Here is a 26,300-nt window from a genome sequence, read left to right on the forward strand (position 1 = left end):
TTTTTATCTTTCTTTCTCATTCTCTTTTTCTTTCTGCAAACATCATGCCACAGGGACTTAGTTGTAGGATAGTGGAGTTCTTATTATTTGCTCCCGAAGACATAAATGATTATAAAATTAGTATTTTTGTGTGTATTTCTGTGTATTACAATGAAAACGATAACTTAAAACTCTGTTTCAATGTGTGAAAAGTGTATTTATATAAAATTAAATCAAAGGCCTGAAGGGCCATAATGGCTTACGGGTTTGATATGACTATGTATGGAGTAAGATTCAATCTATTCTTATGGATAATTTGGTGTATCCATAGTTCTATAGAAAGTAATCAGTTAATATAGCTTTACAGAAACTAACAGAACTGATATTGACATGCCCTGTTTACTGATTGGTCGAACCTTAGTAACTAAAACTGCAGGATTGGAATCTGAACGACTTTTTTTCAATTGGTTTAAACTACAATTGATTTAAGGAAAATCATGGACTGCATGACATAATTAAAATATATATATTAATAACTCGAAGTCCAATATGAGACAATTTGTATTTTTCTTTTATCCAACGTACTGACGTATACTGAAAGTAATTTAGCTAATTAAAGTTACTTTATAGTCAATACATTAATTTGTTTCAGAAAAATGTAAATATAAACAATAAAATGTTATTTTTTTAGCTAAGTGGATGGAAGTGCATCTTGTACATGATGCTTTATTCTAGAGAAAAAAAAGGCATTGCTTTCAGTGTTTATAGATTTATTTAGCACTAATAACACTGCATGGTATTTTATACAACTACAATAGTACAGTACAATAATACTGCATAAAAAATTTGTCAAACTATCTAAACATATCTAATGATAATTGGCAGGATTTTTATTAGTTTGAATGTAAAAATATAATTCCTGAGTATTTTAGTAAACTTTGCATATACAAACAAAGAACACCAAAAAAAACACACGCAAAAAAAAACTATAATCATGCAAGATAGACAATACTGCTTATCATGTATACATGAGATATAAGTATGGCATTTTGTAGATATCTATAAAAATGTTTCAAAAAGGGGTATAAGACACATAAACTACCAAAATGTGTACACAAAAATCTTAATGATAAGGAACAAACTGAGGAACTAGTCATATATTAAAAATATAGAGACAGTACAAAACAGTTCCATTGACTGTAAGTAGAAGACATTTCAAGTATATCAAATAAGGTTGTCTATAACTGCATATCATGAAATGTTTTCTGTGTAATACTAACATATACATGCAGACTGGCAATGGAAGGACAAAGACTAATTTAATAACATTTCATTCAAGAGTTGAGAAGCCAAAGTTTAATAGTGTGACTAAATTTTCTTGTATATTTTCAAATGAATATAAATCAAACTCATAATCATACATTACTGCTTAAAATGTGCAGTAAGTGATATAAATCTGTTTTTGAGAAAAGTTGACTATAATCTACAAAGCATGATTATATGAAAAAAAGAAGAAGATACATTTAATTTATGAGAAAAATTTGACAGTTTTGTACTGCAAAAGAACATTAAAGAAGTCAGACTGCAGTGAGCATGTCTGTCTGGGTAAAAAAATCTAGGAAATATTGAAACATATGATTATACAATAACTACAGTGCTGTTAAAAAACTAAACTTTAGATGTGGTATTTTTCTGAATGTGTACAATGATTGAATGTAAAATAAATCAGTAAAGAAAACACAAATAGTGTAACTAACTAAGTATGATTTAAAAACTAAAAGCTAATCAAACATTATTGGCATTCATTATGACAAGTGAACAAAAACTTTCCAAGCACTACAACCACTACCAAATGCATCATGTATGGTAGTGTAAAAAAGCAAAAAAAGAACATAAACATATATACATCATTTGTTTTACAATGAAATGTAGAACTTTAAACAAAGTTTTTAGAGGCACACATGTACATGTATAATGTTGTGCAAGATTTTTTCTAAAGAACAGGGTTTATGTTTAATAAACAATTAATAAATGGTGATACATGAGTATTCATGGGAAGAATTTACAGAATATGGTATGTTACTCCAATGAAAGTTATGAAAATTTTAAGGAATTTTTACGCAGTGGTAGCATTACTAAATTTTTTAAAATGTCTTGAAATGAATTAATTTTTGCACCATTTTTCAACAATATACAATGGTACTCAACTTCACAAAAAATGAAAAAACCATAGTAAAATCATTGTGTTATGTTGAACTAGAATATTGTTGAACAAAAAGCATTATAAGAAATGTAGAAACACACATGTTGCATATGTAATAACCACATATCATTCAAAAATGTAGGAAATACAATTTTGAAGAAAAGCCAAATTTGTCAAGAATGTTTGCACACATACACACACAAAAAAATTGAGCAAAATTGGAGCCTTGTCAAAATGAATGAAAAGAAAAGGAACTTGCATTTATATCAATTTTAGGTATGTTGATATTCTAAATAGTTTATAGAACCCACATAAACAATATTTTTCTTCAGCTGCAGCAATTCCAATTTGTCAAAAGTTCAGTTTGAAATTTCTGTTAGTATGAAAGTTCATTATATTTTGAGTTCAATTTTTAATTTCAATGATTTCGTTTTCTCTTGCGGTGATTTCTGCAGTCAGTGGAAGTTTGCAAAGTAAAACAGACTCCACTTCATGAAGTTGACATTCCAAGTAATGCGCCAGGGCTTCACTGCTAATTTTAAATTCTTCATACTCTCCATTGGCATCATCAGCAGTAAGGGATGCCAAATTTTCCTCCAGCCACTCGAAGCCAATGAAAGAAACTCTTCTGTGAATAACTGGGGTATCAACTTCCTGTAAAATTATTCAAAAGTTTTACTTTATTGCAGAGTGTTCATTAAGTTCATGTTAACAGCTGCTTCATTTTAAAGAAATTTAATCTTAAAATATACAATCCATTTAAAGTAAGGGTGTATATAATATATTTTCTGCCATAAAATGAATGATATTATGAATAGTTAAACATTATGAATAGTTAAACTAAATAAGTACAAGATTTTACCTCAATGTTTGAACGAGACGTCGTTGATACGCTTTTCTCATCATTGTACAGCTGTACAACAACATTTGTTATACTTATGTGGCCACCAACGGAAGTTTTCTCCTTACACAAGTCCCTCCACAAGGAGACTTTGCACGAACCCGATGCATCTTTTACTTAAATAGTCCTAACTGGGGTATCCTCCCCGTTAACTCTTACGGACCTTTCAATCTCTTCCTGTTAAAATTACAAAATACAATTTATACAATGATTAAATCTATTATTAAGTTTTCTTTACTAAGGTTATGAAAAAACATAACAATGTTATTTGATTACCTATTGAATATATTAACAGAATATATCAATTAATGGATTAACTTTTGCTACATTTATTTAAAATACAAAACATAATATTAAAAAAATACTTACTGAAACAACTTGCCCCCTAAGGGTAACAAGGGTCTTCACAGGAGATGTTTGGACCGTTTTAATGTTCACCTCAGCAGCAGGAGGTGGACATGCGATGTCTTTTCCCTGTTGTATTAATGATGCTGGGACTTCCATAGGACCAGTCTTAAGGACTTTGCTTCTGTTGGTCATGACAATTGATTTGCCTACATCATTTTTAAGGATGACATTCAACAGCATAACAGTTTGTCCCTCTTTCATGAGATGTAGTTTTGCCGAGTCATACAAGACTCCTTTTACAGCCATTGTGTTGTCCGCAAAGCCAATGACTGTTGATTGGCGCTTTTCACCACCTGCATTTTTGTACGAAATAACTGGGCCAACTCCACAAACGTTAACTTTAATTGCTGAGGCGTAAGGTGTGGATTGACTGCTGCCACGAAAGGCTTCTTCTAATGTCTTCATCTGTAAGTGAAAAATAGTGATGTTAATAATAAAACCTTTAATTACTAGTAATAATTTACTTGCAGCGTAAAGCAAGAAACACAGGTTTATGATCAGAGAAATATGTTTCCAGTACACCACTAGAATGTATTAAATTTTTGTTAATATTTGTGTACACATGATCCAAAATAGTGTTGTAATTAGTTGAAGATGTACTGACTAGTTGAGACAAAGAATAATTAGAGTATAGAAAAGTTAGCAAACCTTGGATTTGACTGAAATTCAAGTTAAAGTCTCCCATAAAAATGTGAGGATTCTTTAAATTGTAAACAGTATCTAAATGAGCAAAAAACTTCTTGTACAATTTTAATGATGCAAGCTTTGGGGAACAGTACAAGAAACAAATGTGAATAAGCAGATCTGCATGTAATATGTAACCATGTGCAAATTCAACACCAAGGATATTGGCCCCAACAAAGGAATTTATGAAACCTTTTGTGTAAACTGCTAAGCCATGATATGCTCTGCCATTACAGCAAGTGTCATCATTTCTTGACAAATTGAACCCTTCCAGATTTACAATGCCTGATCGGTCATTTGGTTTAAGACAGGTTTCTCCAAATGCTATGATATTAGAAGCCAACATGTTGGCATCTGCACGAACATCATCAATATGCTTTTTCAAAGACCTACAGTTGTGAAAAATTATTTTGAAAATATGTTCTGAAATGTTGTAAAGCAGAGGGATTGATATATTAACCTGAGAAGATGTTCGCATTCTATTCATTTCCTCCACAACAGGAGAAGACACTTTAATACAATCTGGATCAAAATTTAGTAAGAAGACAGAGGTCAATTGTTTAACACGACTTAAAGCAACATAATACAAATGATCTATTTTTTTTTGCCAAGACCCAAAACAGCACTTTCAAGAGTACAACCTTGTGCTTTATGTACAGTTTTTGCTGCTGCAAGACAAAGAGGAAATTGTCGGCGAGTTACATGGAAAGATTTATAATAACTTATATTAAACTTTCTTGTTGTTTCTATAATTGGGGTCCATGTTGAAGAAATATCAGGAGAGAACAGATGTTGATATTGAGTCCTGCACTTTTTACCAATATCTTCTGAACAGAATTTCACCAAAACAATACTACATCTAGAAGATCCAGGTACCCTGAAATCAAGTTTTGATATTGTGCAAGGTGTACCATTTGCCAATCCATCTGATACATCAATATTAACACAAATTTCTGCTGGCAGACCCTCACCAAGACACAAATATTTGTTTAATCCTTTTGTTTTTGTGGCATCTTCTGGAATTTTCATCAGAATTTTTTCATGTAAAGAGGATGGTAAGTCTCCAGATATACTATCAATGGCCTCTACAATGGTTTTTTTGGAATTGCACACATGCTGAAAAATAGTTCTGTTATAGTTCTGAACGTCACATCTGTGTGTGAATAAATGTGGCACATTCCGTGTTGTATCATTTTCTTCTTCAAGAATTTGCATTTTTAATGTTGTTATGTCTTCTTCCAAATGATTTCCTTCTCTAGTTCGATTCAACATTTCAGCAAATTCCAAATCATCTTTCTGTCTCATAATTTGATCCAATTCAAACAATAGGAAATGATCAGTCCATAAATTTGTTCCTAAAGATGCAATACTTTCAGTATTACTAGAAGCAAATATCAACTGATCAAAAACTGGTTTCAGTTGAAACAAATCCCCAAAACAAATAACTGAAATACCACCAAATGGTCTAATGCAACCCAAGATTTCTTGCAATCGTAAATTTATAAAATTGAACATATTTTTTCCTACCATAGATATTTCATCAATAAAAAGAAGTTTTAGAAATTTAAATTTTGACTGAAAGTTGCTCAACTGTTGCATGTCAAGAGGTTTATAATGAAACCCTTGGTCTGCTGGAATATTAAAAGCAGAGTGTACAGTACAACCACCTACATTGAAAGCAGCTTTGCCAGTTGGTGCACAAATCAAAATATGAACATTATCTGGATTTTCACCAGGCTGGTGTGAAAAATGCTTTACAAGTGCCTGATAAAGAGCTTTTAGTAACACACTTTTACCAACGCCTGCACCACCACTAAGAAAGTGATAAAGTGGATCTGTTTTAGTTTTCATCCAATTAAGTACATGATAGAAAAACTCCTTTTGTTTAACATTTAATGTTCTAACAAGATTTCTGTATTCATCATCAGTCAATTCCCTTGCAAGCTGTTCCTCTTGGTTTGGTATTTGTTTTCTACCAATGTTTTAGATCTAATGCAAGATCATAGTCATTATTTTCAAAGCTAGTTCCTGGATTGAAGCATCCGTATTCTTCGCATATTCTTGATCCGCTTTCAGCATCACATTCATCTTGGTGTTGCAATTCAGAAATAACAGAACATTCTTCAGTTGCTGACACTGTATATTCCAGTTCAGATATATTAATCGTATAATCACATACATAGTTTTTTCTCTTCCTTTCAATTTCTCCTTGATTGTCAACATATCTTTCTTCATAACTCGAAAAATTTGCTAAAATATCAGAATATTTTTTCCAAGGCAAATATAACATTAACTGTTCCCGGAAATAGTTTTCATTGTCATTTCCTTTACTGTAGCCTACAGAATAAAGCACTCTTGGACGCTGTCTCTTTACCATAACAGTACCATCATGAAAAACATGTTCTTCACACTCCAAAAGTACATTTACATCTGAAGACTCTTGATCGTCATCAGAATCATGATCGTACGTTTCTGGCAGTTCTTCTGGAACAGCTTTGGAACAATTTTTGTTGTGATTATCTGGTCTTTTTTTACCATACTGCACAGTATATAGAGCCACAAAATCTGCCAAACATAATTTACTCATTGACTTTGGTCGTCTTTGATAACGCTTTATAGTGCTGTCTGATTCTACAGAGGTTGATGCTTTTGGTAGTTCTTTTAACACAGTATTTGGTTTCATTAGAGTTACTCTTTCACTTTCTGGATTTGTATCTACAAATACTACATCTCTAGAGGACCGTCTTAATGGCATCTGTAGCACTAGATAACACGCCTCTTGAGCTCCAACCTCAACATGATTCAAAAATGTATTGCCAACTTTTCTTACTTGGTCTCGAATGTTACTAGAAGCATTTTTGGATTCCCTGCATGCAGTACTGAGCAAATTGGACATTCCTCGTTGTCCTTTAGAAATGTATGATACAATATAGGCTGCACATGCATATGGATCAAGTATATATTGTATATCCATGTTAGCTTCCCAGCATTTCAGTAATGTTTCATTGTAGTTGTTTACTCTAATTTCAGACAAAGCTCGCCTCAAAAACACTTTTTTTTGGCCAGATTTAATACTTGATCTTATGGCTAGAATATACTTATCATACGAGAGTTTCAATGAAGTCAAAAACTGTTCAAATGTTAGATCACAATTTTCCCCCGATTTCAACCCATCTAAATATGAAGTAATTTGTTTGTAATTATTTTTTGCCTCAGTAATGTCTTCTCTATCATCATTTAAGCCCTCTAAAATCACAGTTTTATCAAGAGGAGGTAGAGGAAATCCAAAACGACAAACAGGCTGACCTTTTTTTCTGCAAGATTGGGCATGTCTATGAGTTTGATAATTGACTAATGTAGCAATAGATTGATTTTTGCTGCAAGAAATATATTTGTCAACAAATGTTTCAATTTTATTATTTGGATCATTAACAATAGATGGGGCCTTGTCAATCCAAATAAGCATGTGAACATGTGGGGAACCTCTCTGTTGGAATTCTACTCGGAAGAAAAAATCTACTATTTTACCTATTGGAGAACTTTCATGCTTTAATACATTGTTTAAAAACATTTGGAATCTATGATCAAAATATCTAGCACATGTTACAGGATCAGCTTTAATAAGTTCACTTTTTTCAAACCATGTCAAATTTTCAATTTCTAAATCTGTGAATGTTTTGTTCCTGAGAAACTTTCCTAACACTCTTAGTAAAGGTTTCCATTTTGTTTCTGCTGCAGAGAAAGAGCAAAACCATGTTGGAATGCCCAATTGTCGAATCATTGCATATATGTCTTTCTTCGTTCTCTCCCAGTACGGTGGCGAGCCACGAATCGTTCGTAGAACTCTAAAGCCCTCATCATGCTTAATGATATTTTCAATTGAACCCTCTGACAAAACTTCATTCACAGTAAGTTTTTTACCCTTCATTTTACATTTTCTTACAGCAAGTGACACTTTATCAGATATTTGTTTTATCTGCAATTTCTTGAGTTTAAAAAAGATATTTGTCACATTTTTAGCTACTCTCCTGTCACAGTTTCTTAATTCCCACTTACAAATTGTGCTAAAGTGGACAGGGGTAGATCGAGAATTGTTGTTTTTCCTGGTTTCACCGCAGTATATTGCTGGGAAGGAGAGGAATTCAGAATCTTTATCTTGAAACATTCCTAATGGAGTGTTCCCCTCTGCTGGGGCAATGCTTAAAATTCTATTGAATTCTCGAAAATCTGCAGGGTGCATAACAGTATCAAGATTTCTTGAGGACCTCAAAACTGACCCATCATCCTCTGACCATTCGTCTTCTTCAAACTCCTGTTGCTCTTGTTCACTATCTGAATGGTTTAATCTTTCTTGAATTTCTTTCTCCTTTAATAAACATATTCCAACTCTCGTTTAATTCTATCCCTTCATTTTGAAACAATTTGCTATTCTGTATTAACCATTGTGCTGCCATTAGAATTTTTTCTGGTCGGACTTGTTCAAACGCTATGTGGCTTTTAAAGTTGAGACTTCTTTTAAGTTTTATTGGAATTGTCTCACTAGCATCCATATTTCTTGGTAAGAGTTTAACTGTTTTGTTCACATCAGCGGGAACATTTACAACGTTACCGTGCATAGCTAACTGACCCCCTCTGGGCAATTCTTTGATCTGCATAAAAGGGATTCTTGGCGATATCAATCTTTCTTCTAATTTTGTCAATCCTTGCAATTCATTTGGTATTGCTGGAAAACAAAAGCCATTACCAATGGAACAGGGTGGAACTTTACTTTCCATAAGATATGTTTTGCATTGTTTGCAGATCCATTCCTTGTTATTTACCGTTTTAATTGATTTTACACACATTTGTAACAAATTCTTTTGGAGTTTCTGAGAACATCTAAATTCTTCAACAGATTGTTTAAAGAATAGTTGACTGCAACTAACACATATATATTCTGGTCCTTGGGATATAAGTAAATGAAATTCTGATACCAGTTTATCGGAATTATCACAACATTGCTTTTTGCAACCAGTAGATGTTTGTGATTTCTTTTTGCGCTTCTTTTTATTTACATTAGTATCATTATCCATTAGATTCTGAGACTTAAAAGGCAGGTCTACAAGTTTTACAGCTCTTTGGTCTTCACATGAAGTGAGGTCAATTTTCTCATTCACATTTAAAGCTTCCTTACTTTTTGGACAAATGCTATCTGGAATAGTGCAAATATTAACATCTGCTACTCTGTGTTCATACTTGAGTTTGAACTCTGACATAGTACAGATTTTAATCACATGCAAATCATATTGTTCATCTATTCCATTGACAAGACATCTCAAATGAAGACATAGTTCCTGTAAGGTTTTCTTTTGAATAATAACACTTGTTCCGTCGGGCGAGGATAAACCTGCAGCATTTCTAGCATGCGAATCAAAAACAACAAAAAAACCATTCTGACTTGAAATTGCGATGGCACTTTCCTTACACAGGAATATGCAAAATTGATTCTCATTTTCATTTCCTGAGAGTCCCATCGCAAGTGCTATCTTTAAATTGACAAATGGATAGTTTCCAGAGAAATTTTCATTAATGGTTCCACTGTATGTTTTTTTAATTTTCCAGTTAAAAAATATTTTATCCATTTGAATAAATGGTGGTACATCTTGTGGCTCAAGAAAGGACCTATAAGACATTAAAGTTTCTTTAGCAAAGTTGTAAACATAATCCCCTTGAATCAGAATTTCATCTAGATCTTTGGCTACCCACTCCGAAGATATGAAAGGTTTCATGTAAAGTTTAATCAGAAAAACAGTGCAACAAGGTAAGCATTGCCGTCCACGAGACTCAAAGCTGAACAACTCATCACCTTGGTGGAAAGTTCCCTGAATCGGAAAATCAGTTTTGGGTCCAGGATTCAATTCTACATCACCACACAAAAACAACAACACTGAAACAATCAAACAAACCTTGTTCATGTTTGATGCTAAATATAGAAGAAGAAACCATTTTTTACCCATTGTGTTTTTCTTTTGAATTTTCTTACTCTTATTACAGCTATAACATCCTATTCTAGCACGCCACTGTGCAATGTCTACCCCCATTTTATGAATTCAACAACAAGAAACTATTGAACAATTTAAAAGATCTATATTTCACATCAATTTTTTAAATATTAGACTTCTTTCAAACTTTTTCTGCACCAAATACACCCCTGCAGTGGTTTAATTCAATCTTTAATATCCTTAAGTTGTACCCACAAGATTTTTAAACAGAAATAATTAGCTCCATTTCAACATATAATAGCATTTCCAAAACAAATATCAAAGCATTTTAATTATTTTAATTTGAAATCAATCTCAAAATAATACTTCTGAATAAAAATATCAACTCTAGCATTCAAAATTAAAGTATGAACTCCAGCAAATTCAGAATAAAAATCTCAACTCCAGTGATCAGAATGATAGTATAAACTCCAGCAATCAGAATAAAAATATCAACTCCAGTAATCAGAATAAATATATCAACTCCAGATTCAATATGTAAATTCTACTCCAAAGAATGTTTTGTATAATTTATCAACTCCAGAAATTATATGTTTTGCATCTCCAGAATACTATAATATCAAGTCCAGTAATCAAATTTGGTTCAACTCCAGAATACATACATGTACAAAATCTGCTCCCAAGAATTTATTGTATCATTTAAATATCAACTCCAGGTATTCATGCGAAATATCAAGGCTGTTTTCATGAAATAAACATAAATTATGGAATTTACTCAATACTCAAGTTGAATCTACAACTCTTACTCTGAATAAAATTCAAAGAATATTTATAGCAAAGTTAAGATATTACCAGGTATACGGTACGTATGACACTTTCACTATATCAAGCAATCTGCATCAATATCAATACATATGCATATTCGTAATGTTAGGACCCTATTTAATATTGGCTGTGATAAAGATGGGTCCTTTTCACACTGATTAAATGTTCTGTAGAATATTCTCTAGATCGTTTTATTCTTTCAGTCGTTTGTATTCATGCAAGTACACGGTCTGGTGGATTTGTTTACAAACAAACTACAACATGTGCTCAAGGCTAACGTAAAATGTATTTAAAATATAATTATCAATAACAAAACCTTGTTTTCTACAGAAAAAATATATGTAACGTACCTTTTCCTCACTTTCTCAAGCTTCTACGCGGTCTTTGGGAATCTTTCTTGAACAAACTTAGCTTCGATGCGATGATTGCGATCGGCCAGACACGCTATTTTCTAGACATCACGTGACTACGTATCACAAACTACGCACAAAATAATTCTTTCTGTGCACCTTTCATAACACACGACGCAGAAGACACTTTTTCCTGATATACTTAATAATTGTTGTTTTTAGACATTCAGTAATATAATGACACAAAAACGCTTTACATCAACATGCACTCGAATATCAGTAAACCTTGTATTCCTACGCACTATGAACTGGCGCGAAAATGTCATAACGTTAGATTTCTCTGCCCTTCTTTAAACATGGCGCTGTTGTAATATTCATTCGCGTAAGGTTTAGAGTTTTATTAAATTTAACAAAATTATTTCATATTGGTTACAATAACGTAAATGATTAAAAACATTCGGAAAAATATAATCTTGCTTAAAGATATTAATTACGAACAACAAATAGTTAACTTTGCAACATTCGAATGAAACTATTTTGTGTCGCCCATGTTCAAATAATTGTCAACTCTTTGCCGTAAAGATTAGACCGGCAACTAGATGGCCGTAAGCCATAAAAACGTAAAAAAGACGACACTCTCCATCTTGGATTTATAGGGGGCCATCGGTTCACGCTATGTTTTAAACAAGTTCTCCAATTTCTCCAAGTGATTTCTGACTATATCTATGTTGGAAAATGATCGAAAGCCTTATACCTATCGCATGACTATACATCTGTTAGTTGCATTATAAACCCACCGTGTCAATATGTACTAAACACTCGCCAAACTTATCGAAAGCATCGGAAGTTTACATTTTAAGTGACGTAAATTATATTCATTAGTACTGAAATGTTCCGAAAACGTATGATCAGTCTAGAGAGCCAAAAATCCGAGAAAAATCCTCTTGATTTATCGTATGCATTCGGATCTCCTCAGTGATTACCCAGAATAGTTTGCATCAACTTCGTTGCTTTTGTACGAAATTTAGTCTTGTTTTCGAAAGTTCCCCTGTCAACTTTTACCGGTCATTTGGACTGACAGGCAACCTCAAGTAATCGGTCCTTGGTTATTTTAATCGGTCTTGCCGACAGGACCGAAAGATTTCAAGAACTCTGAAATGAATTTAAATTCTAGCTTAATGTGCTTTGTCAGGCAAAAATCTGCATTCCTGCGATATGACAAAGGCAACTTAACATGCAATTTTCAAGGGTTCTTTGTAATTCATGGAATTCAAATCTATATTCTATAAAGTAGAGATGTCCATTAAACATCTGATGCATTTTCATCAAATTTCATAACAGGGCAGATTTCAACCAAAACCGTACCTAGTTCTTCCTTGACAATGTCACAAACCTAGAAAGGTAATTATTCTGGTTTGAGACCACAAATATGCCTCACAGTAAAATGACAAAGAATAATATTGTAATAATTTTACCGGCATCATAAAGAAAAATGCCTATCATGATGGATCAGATGGTTAGGGACTCTCTGTCAGCATCATAAAGGGACAAAATGACCTCGTTGCCCTGGTGCCTCCACCTCCCAAGACAAAGGCAGCAAATTAATGAAAATCCTCCTAAGTGCACAAATGAGAGAAATTCAGTGTTACAACTCATGCATTATCGACACATCAATTTGGTATAGTACACAAATGCATTTTCAATTAAGGCAGTAACATTAGCATTCGGCTTCATAGCTCCGGGCCTACGGCCCTAATTTTGTTCAGCAATGAGGGACCTCTTGAATAAAAGCTCATCAAATTGTTTCTCTCCCATTAAAATCTCATGATTTAAAGTCAGATTCGTTTTCCATCAAAATGGGTCTATATTGCAAAACTCCTATAATAAAAGTAAACGTAATAATTTTTACAGTTCTGGAAAGGGTGTATATCAAACAATTTCAATTATTTCCTTCAAATAACTTTGAATCTACACTTCCACACAAGTTTCAGCTTTCCTAGCTAATTAGCTTCCGAGAAGAAGATTTTTAAAGACATACTCTATATATTCCTATGTTAAAATTCACCCCCCCCCCCAATAAGGCCCTACCCTTAACCCCTGGGGATCATGATTTTCATATCTTTGAATCAACACTACCTGAGGATGCTTCCAAAGAAGTTTCAGCTTTCCTGCCTTATTAGTTTCTGGGAAGAAGATTTTTAAAGATTTACTCTATATATTCCTATGTAAAATTCAACCCCCATTGTGGCCCCACCCTACCCCTAGGGGTCAAAATGTTCACAACTTCAAATCTACATTACCAGAGAATGCTTCCACATAAGTTTCAACTTTCCTAGCTAATTAGTTTCTGAGAAGATTTTTAAAGATTTACTTTATATATTCCTCTGTAAAAAATGACCCCCCGCTGTGGCCCCATCCTTCCCCTGGGGGTCATGATTTTCATAACTTTGAATCTACTCTACCTGAGGATACTTCCACACAAGTTTCAATTTTCCTGGCGAAATGGTTCTTGAGAAGAAGATTTTTAAAAAATTTAAACAATTTTCAAATTTTTTTAACTAACTCCCCTTGAAAAATGGTGTGGTCCCTAATTTTCACAACTTTGAATGGGTCATTATTAAAATATGCAGACTTTTAAAATATGTAAAACATGAGAAAATTATTGGTGAAAAAAATACTTTGATTGCAAAAAACACATTTAACAAACAATGAAGTATAACATCTAAAAATTTGCAAACATTGGAATCTACCATTTGGTTGATAATTAGACTAAAATTAAATGAACTGTGAAAATTTTGTCAGTGGTGTAACAGGCATATAGTATAGGAAAAAATTCTTAAATGAAATAAAATAATTCTTTTAAAATGATGGACATAAAGTTTATATCAACAAACTTCATTTAAAGTTATTAGAATTAGATAACAGAAAATATTTGACACATTTACATAGTGACCAACATAACATTTGAGACAAAGTCTTGATGTTACTCAACAAATTTTTAATTTGAGCATTAAAAAGAACACAACTGGATTTTTCTTTTAATGGAGCATAAAAAAGACATTATTGTAAATGCACTGGTGTTTTCAAATATACATGAATCATTGTCAGTTAATTTTATTTGGAGAAAAATGTGCACGTTACACCACTGATTATTATGTTTTACCACTGACTAAAAGTTACACCACTGACCTAGCGATAATAAATAAGAGATAAGCGTGTTAAATTTTGTAAAATAAACTAATATCTATTTTTGATTGCATTTAAAACATGATAAATTTGATCTTAAATAAAAGTTTTCGTGCCTCCTTCTTTTATAATCTGAAGATAGACACACTGTTACACCACTTATAATCAGTGTTACACCAATGACACAAAAATGGCATGTAGATGTTTTTTTTACATGAATTCACTCATTCTTTGATGTTATTTTTTTACTATTGGCATCCACACACTTTTATCCACCTTGTACCGAGTTCGAACTTTCTTCGGCTCATCAATCTCACAAACAACATCTTCAATACTATACCAGCTCATATCAATCATACACTTTGGATAATAAAATTGAAATTTCTCCAATTTTCTCCAAAATCTATGCATACAATGCATATATACACTTCCTCTTTGTCTATATATGTTTTTTGAAGCTCAGCTAGCATTTGTTACCTTTAAGTATTTGAAAGAATTAGTATAACATAATAGGGAATGTGAAATGTCAGTGGAATAACATATATTATTGTACACTATAAGTCATTAAAAAATTTGATTTTTTAATAAAAATTTGATGTGGATAATTTCATTTCTTTATTAGAATAAATTTGTTTTTACTTTTATCTTTTAATCAAGTATTTAAATGGGTAAAACATAATTAGAGCATACAAAATGTCAATGGTGTTTCAAATAATGTCAATGGTGTAACAGGTCTCATTTTCCAGATTAAGAAAACACAATTGCAATTAAATAGTCAAGCTTTCCTTATTGTGACAGTGTCAGTGTATTGTGACTTGTAAAATTGATAAATAACAATTGTTCAAAATGCTCAAAATATAAATGAAATGGAAGAAAAAGTAAAATAATTAAATAATGTCATGTGGTGTAACAGTTTTTTCAGTGGTGTAACAACAATTTTTGGTTACACCACTGACCGTTATACCACTGATGTATCCATAGTAAATGTAGCAGTATGACCCAAGAGAACAGATACTACACGAAGCTACATAGCCTATGTTATAATGTGATAAACATTCATCATTTATGTGAAAAACTTTTTTGTTCATTCATAATAGAAAACCTTAAATAGCACGTTATCCCACTGACACAGTTTACATTGTATTTTTCGGAGCATACTAACATTTTCTGCCATATGTTCTATCACAATGATGTCATCACTGATACATTTATCTTTTTACTAGCAGGGAATGATGTCACTATGATCTGGGGGATTGTAGTACAATATTATTTACTTGATGTATTTTAAGATATTTTTATATAATTTGCCTTGTAACACCAATGACAAAATTTTTTGTACAAGCATATATCTCATCAAATTCATTGTTTTTAAAAGAGAACTTGTTAAGGAGCATAGCAGAAATTAAAATATGAATGTTGTTTTGAAAATTAACGGCGATATTTGGAATAAAACATCAATATTATTGAAGATATTGTAGGTTAAAGACGTTGGAAAAATTTAATGACAACATAAATTCACTGAAATCTCATTACAAATAATATTTTTTTTATACTTTAAGCAGTAAAATTGTCGATTTATTTGTTCAACAATATGGGTTTAAGTTTCTAAAATCCAATGGTACTGTATATATTCCCCAGAACATTATTTTCCCCCCTTTAAATTGACACTGACGCAAAAGGCTGCATATTTTGATAATGACCCGAATATCCTTTGCCTAAGGATGCTTTCTGCCAAGTTTGTCAAAAATGTAAAAAGTTTAAGGACAGACAGACGACAGACAATATGTGATCAGAAGAGCTCACTTGAGCTTTGAGCTCAGGTGAGCTGATAACAAAAACTAATAGTCATATTTTGACTATACACACAATGGTAAGAGAAGAGATGGTGGGTTAGGTGTGACCTGTGGATACATCTTTCATTGAAATTTCTGAGCAGATAAAATAAAACAATTCAGTGAAAAGCTGTCAATGTGACAGCAAACCAGGTTTTCCTTTATGTGAACTGTATCCACAATCCATGTCAACCCTGTATTGATAAACGTTACCTACCGTATCCAGTGAAATGGAGTACCCAATTATGCAATATTTTGCCAAAAAATGACTAAGTTTAAAAGCTGGTATTTTTTTCATAAATTATCGGAAATCAAAACCTAGCAATATGCACACCCTCTGATGTACAATTGATCTGCAAATCTTGAAAACTGTAGGAGGAGTTATCCGTACAATGAGGGTACCACTTTGGCAGCCGCCCGCCCGTCAGCCCACCCACCCACCTGCATGCTATTTTCACTATTTTCATAACCAGATTTTTCCGTTGGAAAACCAAGTTAACAAATACATACCTTCCCCCCCCCCTTTCCCAGCCAAAACCCTTGCCTTACATGCAGAGGACAAGAAATATTAAATATTAAAGATGACATGAAATTTTTTTCCTAAGCATGCAGTTACAGACCCTGAAACGTGCTACTTCGTGCTAACCAGTTGCACGGTTCGGTTCATTACGCTTTTTGAACGATACGGTTCACTTTGTGAACAGTATGGTTCATTTTGTGAACGGTACGGTACGCTTTGTGAACGGAACTGTTTGCTTCTTGCACAGTACGCTTTGTTAAAAATAGCTGCACGCTTTGTGAACGGTTTGTGCGCTTTATTAATGAGGTAGGCGTGGTCTAAACGCTTTGATTTTTCTTGATAAAATGTTGCTTAGTTTTTGCCCGATCCAATTGCAATAGGTCACCTGTGTGACATTAGTGACCTAAAATAAGTTTTGAGTGGTCTGATATGACCTTGACCCTTGACCTTCAAACTTCATTCAAGATCACTGCACACCCTCTAGCCATAGAAACTCTATGGGTGAAGTATGAATCAGATTGGACCACGGAGATAGAAGATATGCCCTGGACAGGGATTTTATATATAATTTAGCCATGACCTTAGCCTTAGACCTAGAAACATGTTTCAAGGTCATTATACTCTTTATCCAAGGGCACTCTGTGGGTGAGGTATGAGCCAGATTAGACCATGGGGAGAGAAGATATGATCCAGACAATGATTTTGTATATACTTCTGCTATGTTATTTACCTTCGACTTAGAAACAGTCAGTTCAAAGTCACTGCACACCTTTTCCCAAAGGCACTTTGTGGGTGGAGTATGAGCCAGATTGGGCCAAGGGGAATGAAGATATGCCCCTGACAAGTGATCACAGACGGATGGAAGGATTGACAGACAAACTAATCACTATAGGGCGCCTGCGGAGAACTGTAAAGATTATTCACAAAACATATCAAATGTAGACCTAATTCAGGCATTTTTAACTGTCCACAGTTTGGGGTATATTAATTAACATTTAAAATATTTTTGTCGGACTGTGTTTTGCCAGTTTAGCTACTGATTTGAAATACCAAAAAGTGACTCACAATATACTAAAGCAGTGATGTCATAAAAACTACTGTCAAAGTCGCTCCTTTAAAAATTGAAATATTTGTGACAAAGATCTGTCCCCTTATATAATCCCTTTCTGCGGATACCAAACAACTAGTTATAAACAAGCAGTTTACAACCAAGTTGTAAAAAGAGATCAGAGTACACCAACAACAAATTATAAAATCATTAACATGGTTATTGCACTGATAAAACACAGCTAAAATTCCAGGTAACATCTTGAATTGAGAGCAGACTATAATTGCTATCACATCACAAATCTCACCTATTTTTCTATACCTACTTTCCAAATGTGCACACCCACCCATGTAAAATGTAACATTTTCTTATACAAGGGAGTTAAATTATTATTAAATTGATTTCAAACAATGACCTTGATTTTCTTACCTGTCTCAGATGTACAAAACAAAGTGGACAGAGGTGATTGGTAGAAATACAGGTATAAAAGTCTCAAATTTCACCGTTGATGATAAGACAGCATTGTTTATTTGTCACTTTTGATCTTTATCAAAGGAGACTACTCCTGAAACAAGCAAAAAATTGCAGTCTAAATAAAAGTTACATGTTTCTCTTAAAGTCTCACACAAAAATATAAATTGACTATGTGTTACAGTATCTCCAACGTTAATTTTTAAAATGTGCTTCTCATGTTCCTGCTGTGTATAAAGTTCATCAATGACATATCGTGCATGTTTTTCCATTTTATTCTATCAAGTTAATCATCTCTTGCCTTTTTATCGCAATTCTAGCAGAGGTGTGTACACGCTGCGACTGATGGACTGATGTGTTGAGTGACGACACAATGCTGTCATTTACATATGTATCGGGACTACAAAAACCATATCACCGCAATAATTGACTAAGAGTTCTCACAATAATCGCTTCTTGTTTTTTATGGTGTTAACAATTGTCAAAAACAAAGTTTGAACAGGTTCTTCATTTCATTTTTCAGCATAATGGTTCATCGATAAATTCAATCATTTTTGTGGATTAATTTAAGTTGAGAAAGTATTTATTTTGTTGTAGCCTTTTTCAAAGAATTTACAACTGATACTGACAATAACTAGAGGTACTGTGAGCAAGCTCACAATTGATACCCCCCCCCCCCCCCCCACTAAGAACAAATCATAATTCATGTATTTTTTCTATTATAGAAAATATTGGATGAATCTATTTCACCGTCCATTGTCTATAAATAACAAGTACTCTATTTTTTTAAACTGCTAATGCTAATATGAGTACAGAAACCAATTTCTATTCTTTAAATTCCATTTTATTTCAAGTTAACCGTTAATGCATGAGGACATTTGCATCCTTTTGTTAACAAACATGACCGGAATCAACGAAAATCCACATGTCAAGCAGCCATTTAATATAAACATTTTGAATTATCGGTATACTGAGCCCGATTTTTGTTCGAAATGTTTTTTCCACACACTTTTTTTTTTCCAAATAAAAAAATATGAGGAAGGCCAGTTTCAGAGACACGGGGATGAGAATCTAAAAAATAATTTTATGTGGCCTGAGACAAGTATTTTAACTTCTAATTATTTCCATAAATACAAGACATGACACAGACAGAAATTAAGCATTTTTTAAACAATGACTTTGAACTCTCTCAATTGACCTTTTGTCCAGGTCATGATACACCCTCAGGTTATAAGCAATCTTTATGTGAATTAAGAACTTCCAATATTTGTCCATAAGAAAGAAATGGACCGAACACGATTTTTGCACTTTTTCTGCCAGTTACCTTGACCTTGCCCGAATGACCTTAGGTCACGGTCATGACACACACTTATGTCAGAAGCAATCTTTGTGTCAAGTAAGAACTTCCAATGTTTCTCCATTAGAAAGCTATGGACCGGACACGAATTTTGCAATTTTTCTGCCAGTGACCTTTTCCTTGCCCGAATGACCTTGGGTCAAGGTCATGACACACCCTTAGGTCATAAGCAATCTTTGTGTGAAGTAAGAATTTCCAATGTTTCTCCATAATAAAGATATGGACCGGACACAAATTTTGCACAGACAGACGGACGGACAAGGTGCTTCCTATACACCCCTGAAACCTTGTTTGCGGGGGGAGGGGGGGGGGGGGTAAACGGCACGTCTTTTAACCCCAAGGAACCCCAAGGAAACCCCAAGGAAACCCCAATGACAGAAATAAATAACTATTGATACCCAAGGGGGTCTCATTAGAGTGCAAGGGTCACCCCTTACCCTTGGTACCCCAATTATACCCCAAGGAACCCCAAAGATAACCTAATAATACAGATTTATAACTCCTGATACACCATAGAACCCCAAGGAACCTCAAGGATACCCTAATAATACCAATTTTAAACTCTTGGTACCCCTGGGGACTCACTGGTATTCCAGACACACCTCTAAGAACCACAGGGAACCCCAGGGATATCCCAAGGAACTCGAAGAATACCCAAATAATACAAAATCATAACTCTTGATACTCCATAGAACCCCAAGGATACCCTAATAATACAAATTTAAAACTCTTATTAACCCTGAGGACTCATTGGTATTCCAGATACACCTCTAGGAATCCCAGGGAACCCCATGGATATCCCAAGGAACTCCAAGAATACCCTTATAATACAGAATTATAAATCTTGATACTCCATAGAACCCCAAGGATACTGTAATACGTTGTAATACAAATATTATGGCTGACTAGTTTCTGAGAAGAAGATTTTTGAAAAATTCTCAAAATTTTTCATTAATTTCTAATTATCTCCCCTTGAAAACGGGTGTGGTCCTTAATTTTCACAACCTTGAATTCCCTTTGCCTAAGGATGATTTGTGCCAAGTTTGGTTGAAACTGGCACAGTAGTTCTTGAGAAGATGTTGAAAATGTGAAAAGTTTACGGACAGACAGACAGATAGACAGACGGACGGCAGACAAAATGTGATCAGAATAGCTCACTTGAGCTTTCAGCTCAGGTGAGCTAAAAACCCTGTCGATTTAATTTACAACACAATGCTTGACACTATTTTACAGAACTTATTTGCTTGTTAAAAACAATACAAGGAATGGTCCAAGTAATGCACGAAATTATTACTGACTACATACTTTCCTCCTTTATTCAATACACACCGAATCTGATAACGAACCCGAACATTTAAAATTGGAATATAAAAAATTAATGTTCTCGAAAAAATGTCAACTAAATGCTACAAAAGTGTAAACTTGATCTGTAGTTTGACATTTTGAAGCTGTTCAGCAAATTTCATATTATTCCGCAAACGTATAAAGAAAAAAAGTGTGAAAACTGAAGTTGGACGGACTGACCAACGCAGAGGAAAGTTATAGTCCCCTCCAGTGAAAACGGTAGTGGACTTATTAGTGCGCCCAGTAAAATAAATGAGATAATTAAGGTATCAGATTTACAACTGACCAAAAATTGTTGCCTGGTAAGGTATATATATTCTAAATACTCATTTGATAGGTATGTAGTTTCTGAAATTCAATATCTTTTTTATTTTTGAGAATTATTTTTTTACAATAACCATTTCAAGATTACGCGATTGTACCTCCCCCCCCCCCCCCCCCCCCATTGGCCATTGCAATCATAATCTAATGCATATTCCCGTTACCTGATAATTTTGCTGTTTTCTTTTCCTTTACGATCGAGGACTTGTAATTTCAGAATTAAAGATCTAAAATGTTGAGTTTTTTCATTCAGCAAAATGTTTGCAAGAAAAAATATTTTACCATTACAACGAAGTCATGAATTCAGGGTCACATCAGGCGTGTAAAGCATTATGAGCAAAGCGTGCAAGAATCATGTGAAATGTTTCATCAGAATTCATTCCGAACTTTAACCCTTAGGCTGCTACGCGCGACTACTGTCGCGTCGAAATTTCAGGTCTGCCACTGCTACGCGCGACTATTGTTGTTTTTCCGAGAGCGAGTTATCTAAGGTTTCCCCAAGCCTCGCTTTGAACAAAAACACGATGGCTATTGTTAGGAATGAAATTTGATTGGTCAATTGATGTTTTCGGAAGGTTTCTAGAGTTTTCCAGAGTTTAAAATAAATGCTATAGAGCGGTAAACTTCCGAGAAATGGACTTTGTGCCAAGAAATGACCGAGAATTTTATGCCGATCTCGAGGTAGGCTGGTCGCGTGTTGGTCCACCACCATTGAATATCCCATTCACCAGAGAGGAAAAATTAAACGCTAAAATGGAGGATTACGAACCTTTATCGTTTCTAAATTATTTCTTAATGATATGTTTATGGAAATTCTTGTTTAATTGATCAACATCTTTACCGAGATACGTGTGCAGTCCGAGAATGTGAATAAGACCAACATTAAAAAACATTGATAAAGTGTTTGATGTATTTCTTTATTTTTCAGTTATTTTGACCTATCAATTGTTTACCCGATGTTCAAAAATGATATGAATAAAAATGAATCCCACAATGTATGACTTATTGATATACTCAGGAACTTACACCGTCATTTGGGTTCTAAAATATGACAATTGAAGAATGGAACAATAAAACGCATTGATTTTATTAATAATAATTGATTTTCACATTTGAACATACCTGGATTGATAAATACAAGTTAAATGAGGAAACTGAGCATTGCATTGAAATCTTCAACATTTTCTCTTGCATTTAAATATAAGTTTGGTAACTGTAGCATAAATAGTTGCTGAGATATATTATTTTAAAACTTGATGGTCAATTACCATTAATTGTGATTAATTAATTCAGCAGTGGCGGCCATCTTGGCGAAAATTAATGCAGCAGCCTAAGGGTTAAACTTATAGAAAATTATATACATTATCATCTTTTGAAGAGACAGTACAGCTGAAAACACATGTGTGAATAACTTCAGATTTACCCATTGAATCGTTAGGAAATAAGAAATAACATTGATTGTAACAGTTGAAATACATAAAAATCCCTTTCTCATACCTAAATAATGTAACTATGAGCTTCCAGTAGTTTAAGGGTCGTACAAACCGGAATAATCTTACATCATTCATTTGTGCCACGTGTGGATTTTTGATTGACAGTATAATTGACACATGCTGAAAACTACAAGATCTTTGCCCGACTGCACAGTCATCATGGTATACGAGGTAAAAGGGACTCTCTAAATGGAACACATCATTACTTTCTTCATAAATTATTAATGGCCGGTTTACCAATTTCGGTTCATTTTAAAATGAACAGACAAAAATCAGGGGTTCAAAATTCCTCAAGCCCAACGTCCCGGACTAAAAAAATTCCAGATCAGGACTCGGCATTTAGAATCGGCGAAGTCCAGGGACTTGGCATTGTGTCTTGCTTATCTTTTTTTAAATTAAAAAAAAAAGTTTGTAATTATAAAATTAAAAATAAATCAAATTCCATCATGGATTTAATAAAAATGTGTTATTTTTTTTGCATTAATGAACAAATAAGCATTACAAACATTTCGAAAATACAATCCTCTTTTTATTTTCCGTTGCGGTATGACCTGCTTTTACACATTTACTTATGTTTCTCCCCTATGACAAACGGCAGTAAGTTTGTTGAATTTTGGATTTACAAGCAGTAATATACGCAAAGGAACGACAAATGTAAGACCCTGTGAGGTGACTTGAGGTGTGATAAAAATAATAATTCCTCAGACAAAACTTATGAAAAGAAGAGAATTCACGAATTCCAAAAGCAACTGGCGTGACGATAGGCCTTGGCTTAAATACAATGATATAAAATGTATAAAATAAAACATAATTTTAAACGTATAGTTTTTATTCATTGCAACAAATTAAAATAAATTATGACATTAGTTTTAGCGATGTTTAGGTTGATATAATTTTATCTATCAATCATGACAATGTGGACTTGGGAATTTCTTCCTCGGACTCGCCTAAAATTTACTCTTTAAGTCCTAGACTTGACCATCATAAAATAAATTTTGAACCCCTGTAAATATGTCAAATAACCCCTCAAGGGGCCTCACTTACAAAAAGGAATTTAGGTTGCAGCAACTCCTATCAGAAACACGCGAAATACAATAAACGTGTACAAGCAATTTAACTCGGAAATCCTTATGCAAATTGTACTCATTAAAAGAAGTTGATGGTAAATATGTCGTTATGTATACAAATGTTGGGTCCAAAACATTCAATATGTAAAATGAAATTAGATATGCAAAATTTAAATACAATTACTAGAATACCCAAACATCAAGTTAATATGTAAAGTCAAAAAATGTACAAAATCAGTGATTATTAAAACTACCTATTTTTTGACGAAATGCGTGACTAAGCAAACTTTACTCTATAAATTATGGGGAGTTTTTTCACCTTATCTCAAGAGTGCCCTGAGGGAAAATGGATAATTTCACACAACAATATGTAAAGCTGCTAAAAACGTCATAATCCGTGTAACGGAAAAAAGTTAAAATATTTTGTTTTAAAATTAAGAAAAAAATCTTGCTTTACTTTAAGCATTAATTGTTTATTCTTTACTTTTTATTATGTTGAATCAAAAATAGGTTGACAGTATGAAAATTTATTTCAATCTCCGTAATCTACCGAGTTCATCCAGGAAAATCCTGTGCTCTTGGGCTCAATTGTACATGTGTATCCAATACCTTAAGTGCTCCCAGACTTACCAATTTATTTAAAAATGATGATTTCTTGATGAATGAAAAGTGATCATTAGATAAGATAACTGCATATGATATTATACATATTATAATTGTGTAAATAAACTGTAAAGTAGATGAACTTGAGTCTCATTTAAAGATGTGAGAATCCTTGTATCAATGCTACCAAACAGTCAAATTATAGGAAATACAATGTAAGGATAAACTGCATTTAATTAACCCAGGGATTTATTAGTGCCTTACCAGGAGCCGAAATTCGGCCCAATTTTCAAATTAAAATAGAATCAATTTTTTTTCCAATTTAGTAGTATTTTCCCGAATATATCACACTGCATGTGAACCGGCGCGGTGGCGTAATAAAATCAACTTGAAGATCTATGCAAAATAAAATAAAACCTTATGAAGCAAACCTAGCCAAAATAAATAATAGCGTGCATGGTAGTGCATATGAAATACGTATTACCTTTAAGGCCAAAGCTTATACCATTTTTCGATTCAATATAATAGTTCTATATTCGATGACAACATTGTTCAGCTTCCCCGCCATCATGGCCATCATGGATTTCTTGTTGACTTCCGGTTTACAAACCCGATCTAATTACGTATAATTTTATGATGTGTCGAAAAGTCTTTATTTGCTGGTACGCGTGATACAGATTATTCTTTTTTAGAAATTGTAGAACATTTTAGAAAGCTTTTAAAATTATCCAAACACTAAATGTCTCTCTATTTAAATTGTACATTTGGGACCTCTCTCTCTCTCTCTCAATCGTAACTACTCGGCCTTCGCCAGAGGATACGATTGTCTCTCTCTCTCTCAAATATAAAGATATATTGATACATTCAATAACGTTATATGTGTTTTATTTTTGGCTTAGGTTTGTGTAAGTGGGGTGTGTGTTTTTTTCTTTTTCTTTCGTGGGGGGGGGGGGGGGTAGTTTTTTGTTTGTTTTTTTAGGATGTGCATGGTTTTATTAATGAAAAAATACAAAAAATTTCGTTTTAGTGCAGGTGTTTTTTTTTTTTTTTTTTTTTATTTGCAGTTTTTCATTTTATAATACACTGTACATATAACACATTCATACACACATACATACAAGTCATGATCTCATAATTTTTGAAAACTATTCAAGTTGATACAATTTTGCATAAACTGAAATGAATAAAGCTCTTGAAGTTAAATATTAAGAAAAAGATTTTTCCATTCAAACCATCTATCATTATGTTTATCATAAGAAGAGTTTCTTATAGCAACACATTTTTCTATTTCATATCTAAAGTTTAAGTGACATAGTAGACCTGCAAATATTGGAACTTTTTTGTTGTACAGACATTGAAAAATATATTGTTTAGTATACAGGATCAAAAAGTTGATGACTAAGTTAGAATTAGAAGGAGGAGTCTCTCCAAATAATATGTTATACTCATTAAAGCCAACTCTTTTTGAAACAGCATGATATATATGCATACTTAAACTACTCCATAAATCTAAAGCAAAGGAACAAGATGTGAATACATGTTCAATAGTTTCAACTTCATTATTACAAAAAGAACATATATCATTATCAACTATTTTTATCTTTTTTAGATACGATTTTACAGGAAGAATTCTATGTAGAGTTCTATATTGTAGCCACTGTACAGTAGTATCTGTTGTAACTTTGAAACATACTTTGAAAATATCCTGTAAAATTAGTTCGGAGTAG

At 33.2% G+C, this 26,300-nt stretch overlaps 1 pseudogene; it reads right to left on the minus strand.

Moving 5' to 3' along the window:
- Positions 1-760: 760 nt before the first annotated feature.
- LOC128173207 (uncharacterized) lies at positions 761-25,148 on the minus strand (annotated as a pseudogene).
- Between the last annotated feature and the right edge of the window lie 1,152 nt (positions 25,149-26,300).

The sequence above is a fragment of the Crassostrea angulata genome, chromosome 2 (assembly GCF_025612915.1).
Source record: "Crassostrea angulata isolate pt1a10 chromosome 2, ASM2561291v2, whole genome shotgun sequence".
Lineage (NCBI taxonomy): Eukaryota > Metazoa > Mollusca > Bivalvia > Ostreida > Ostreidae > Magallana > Magallana angulata.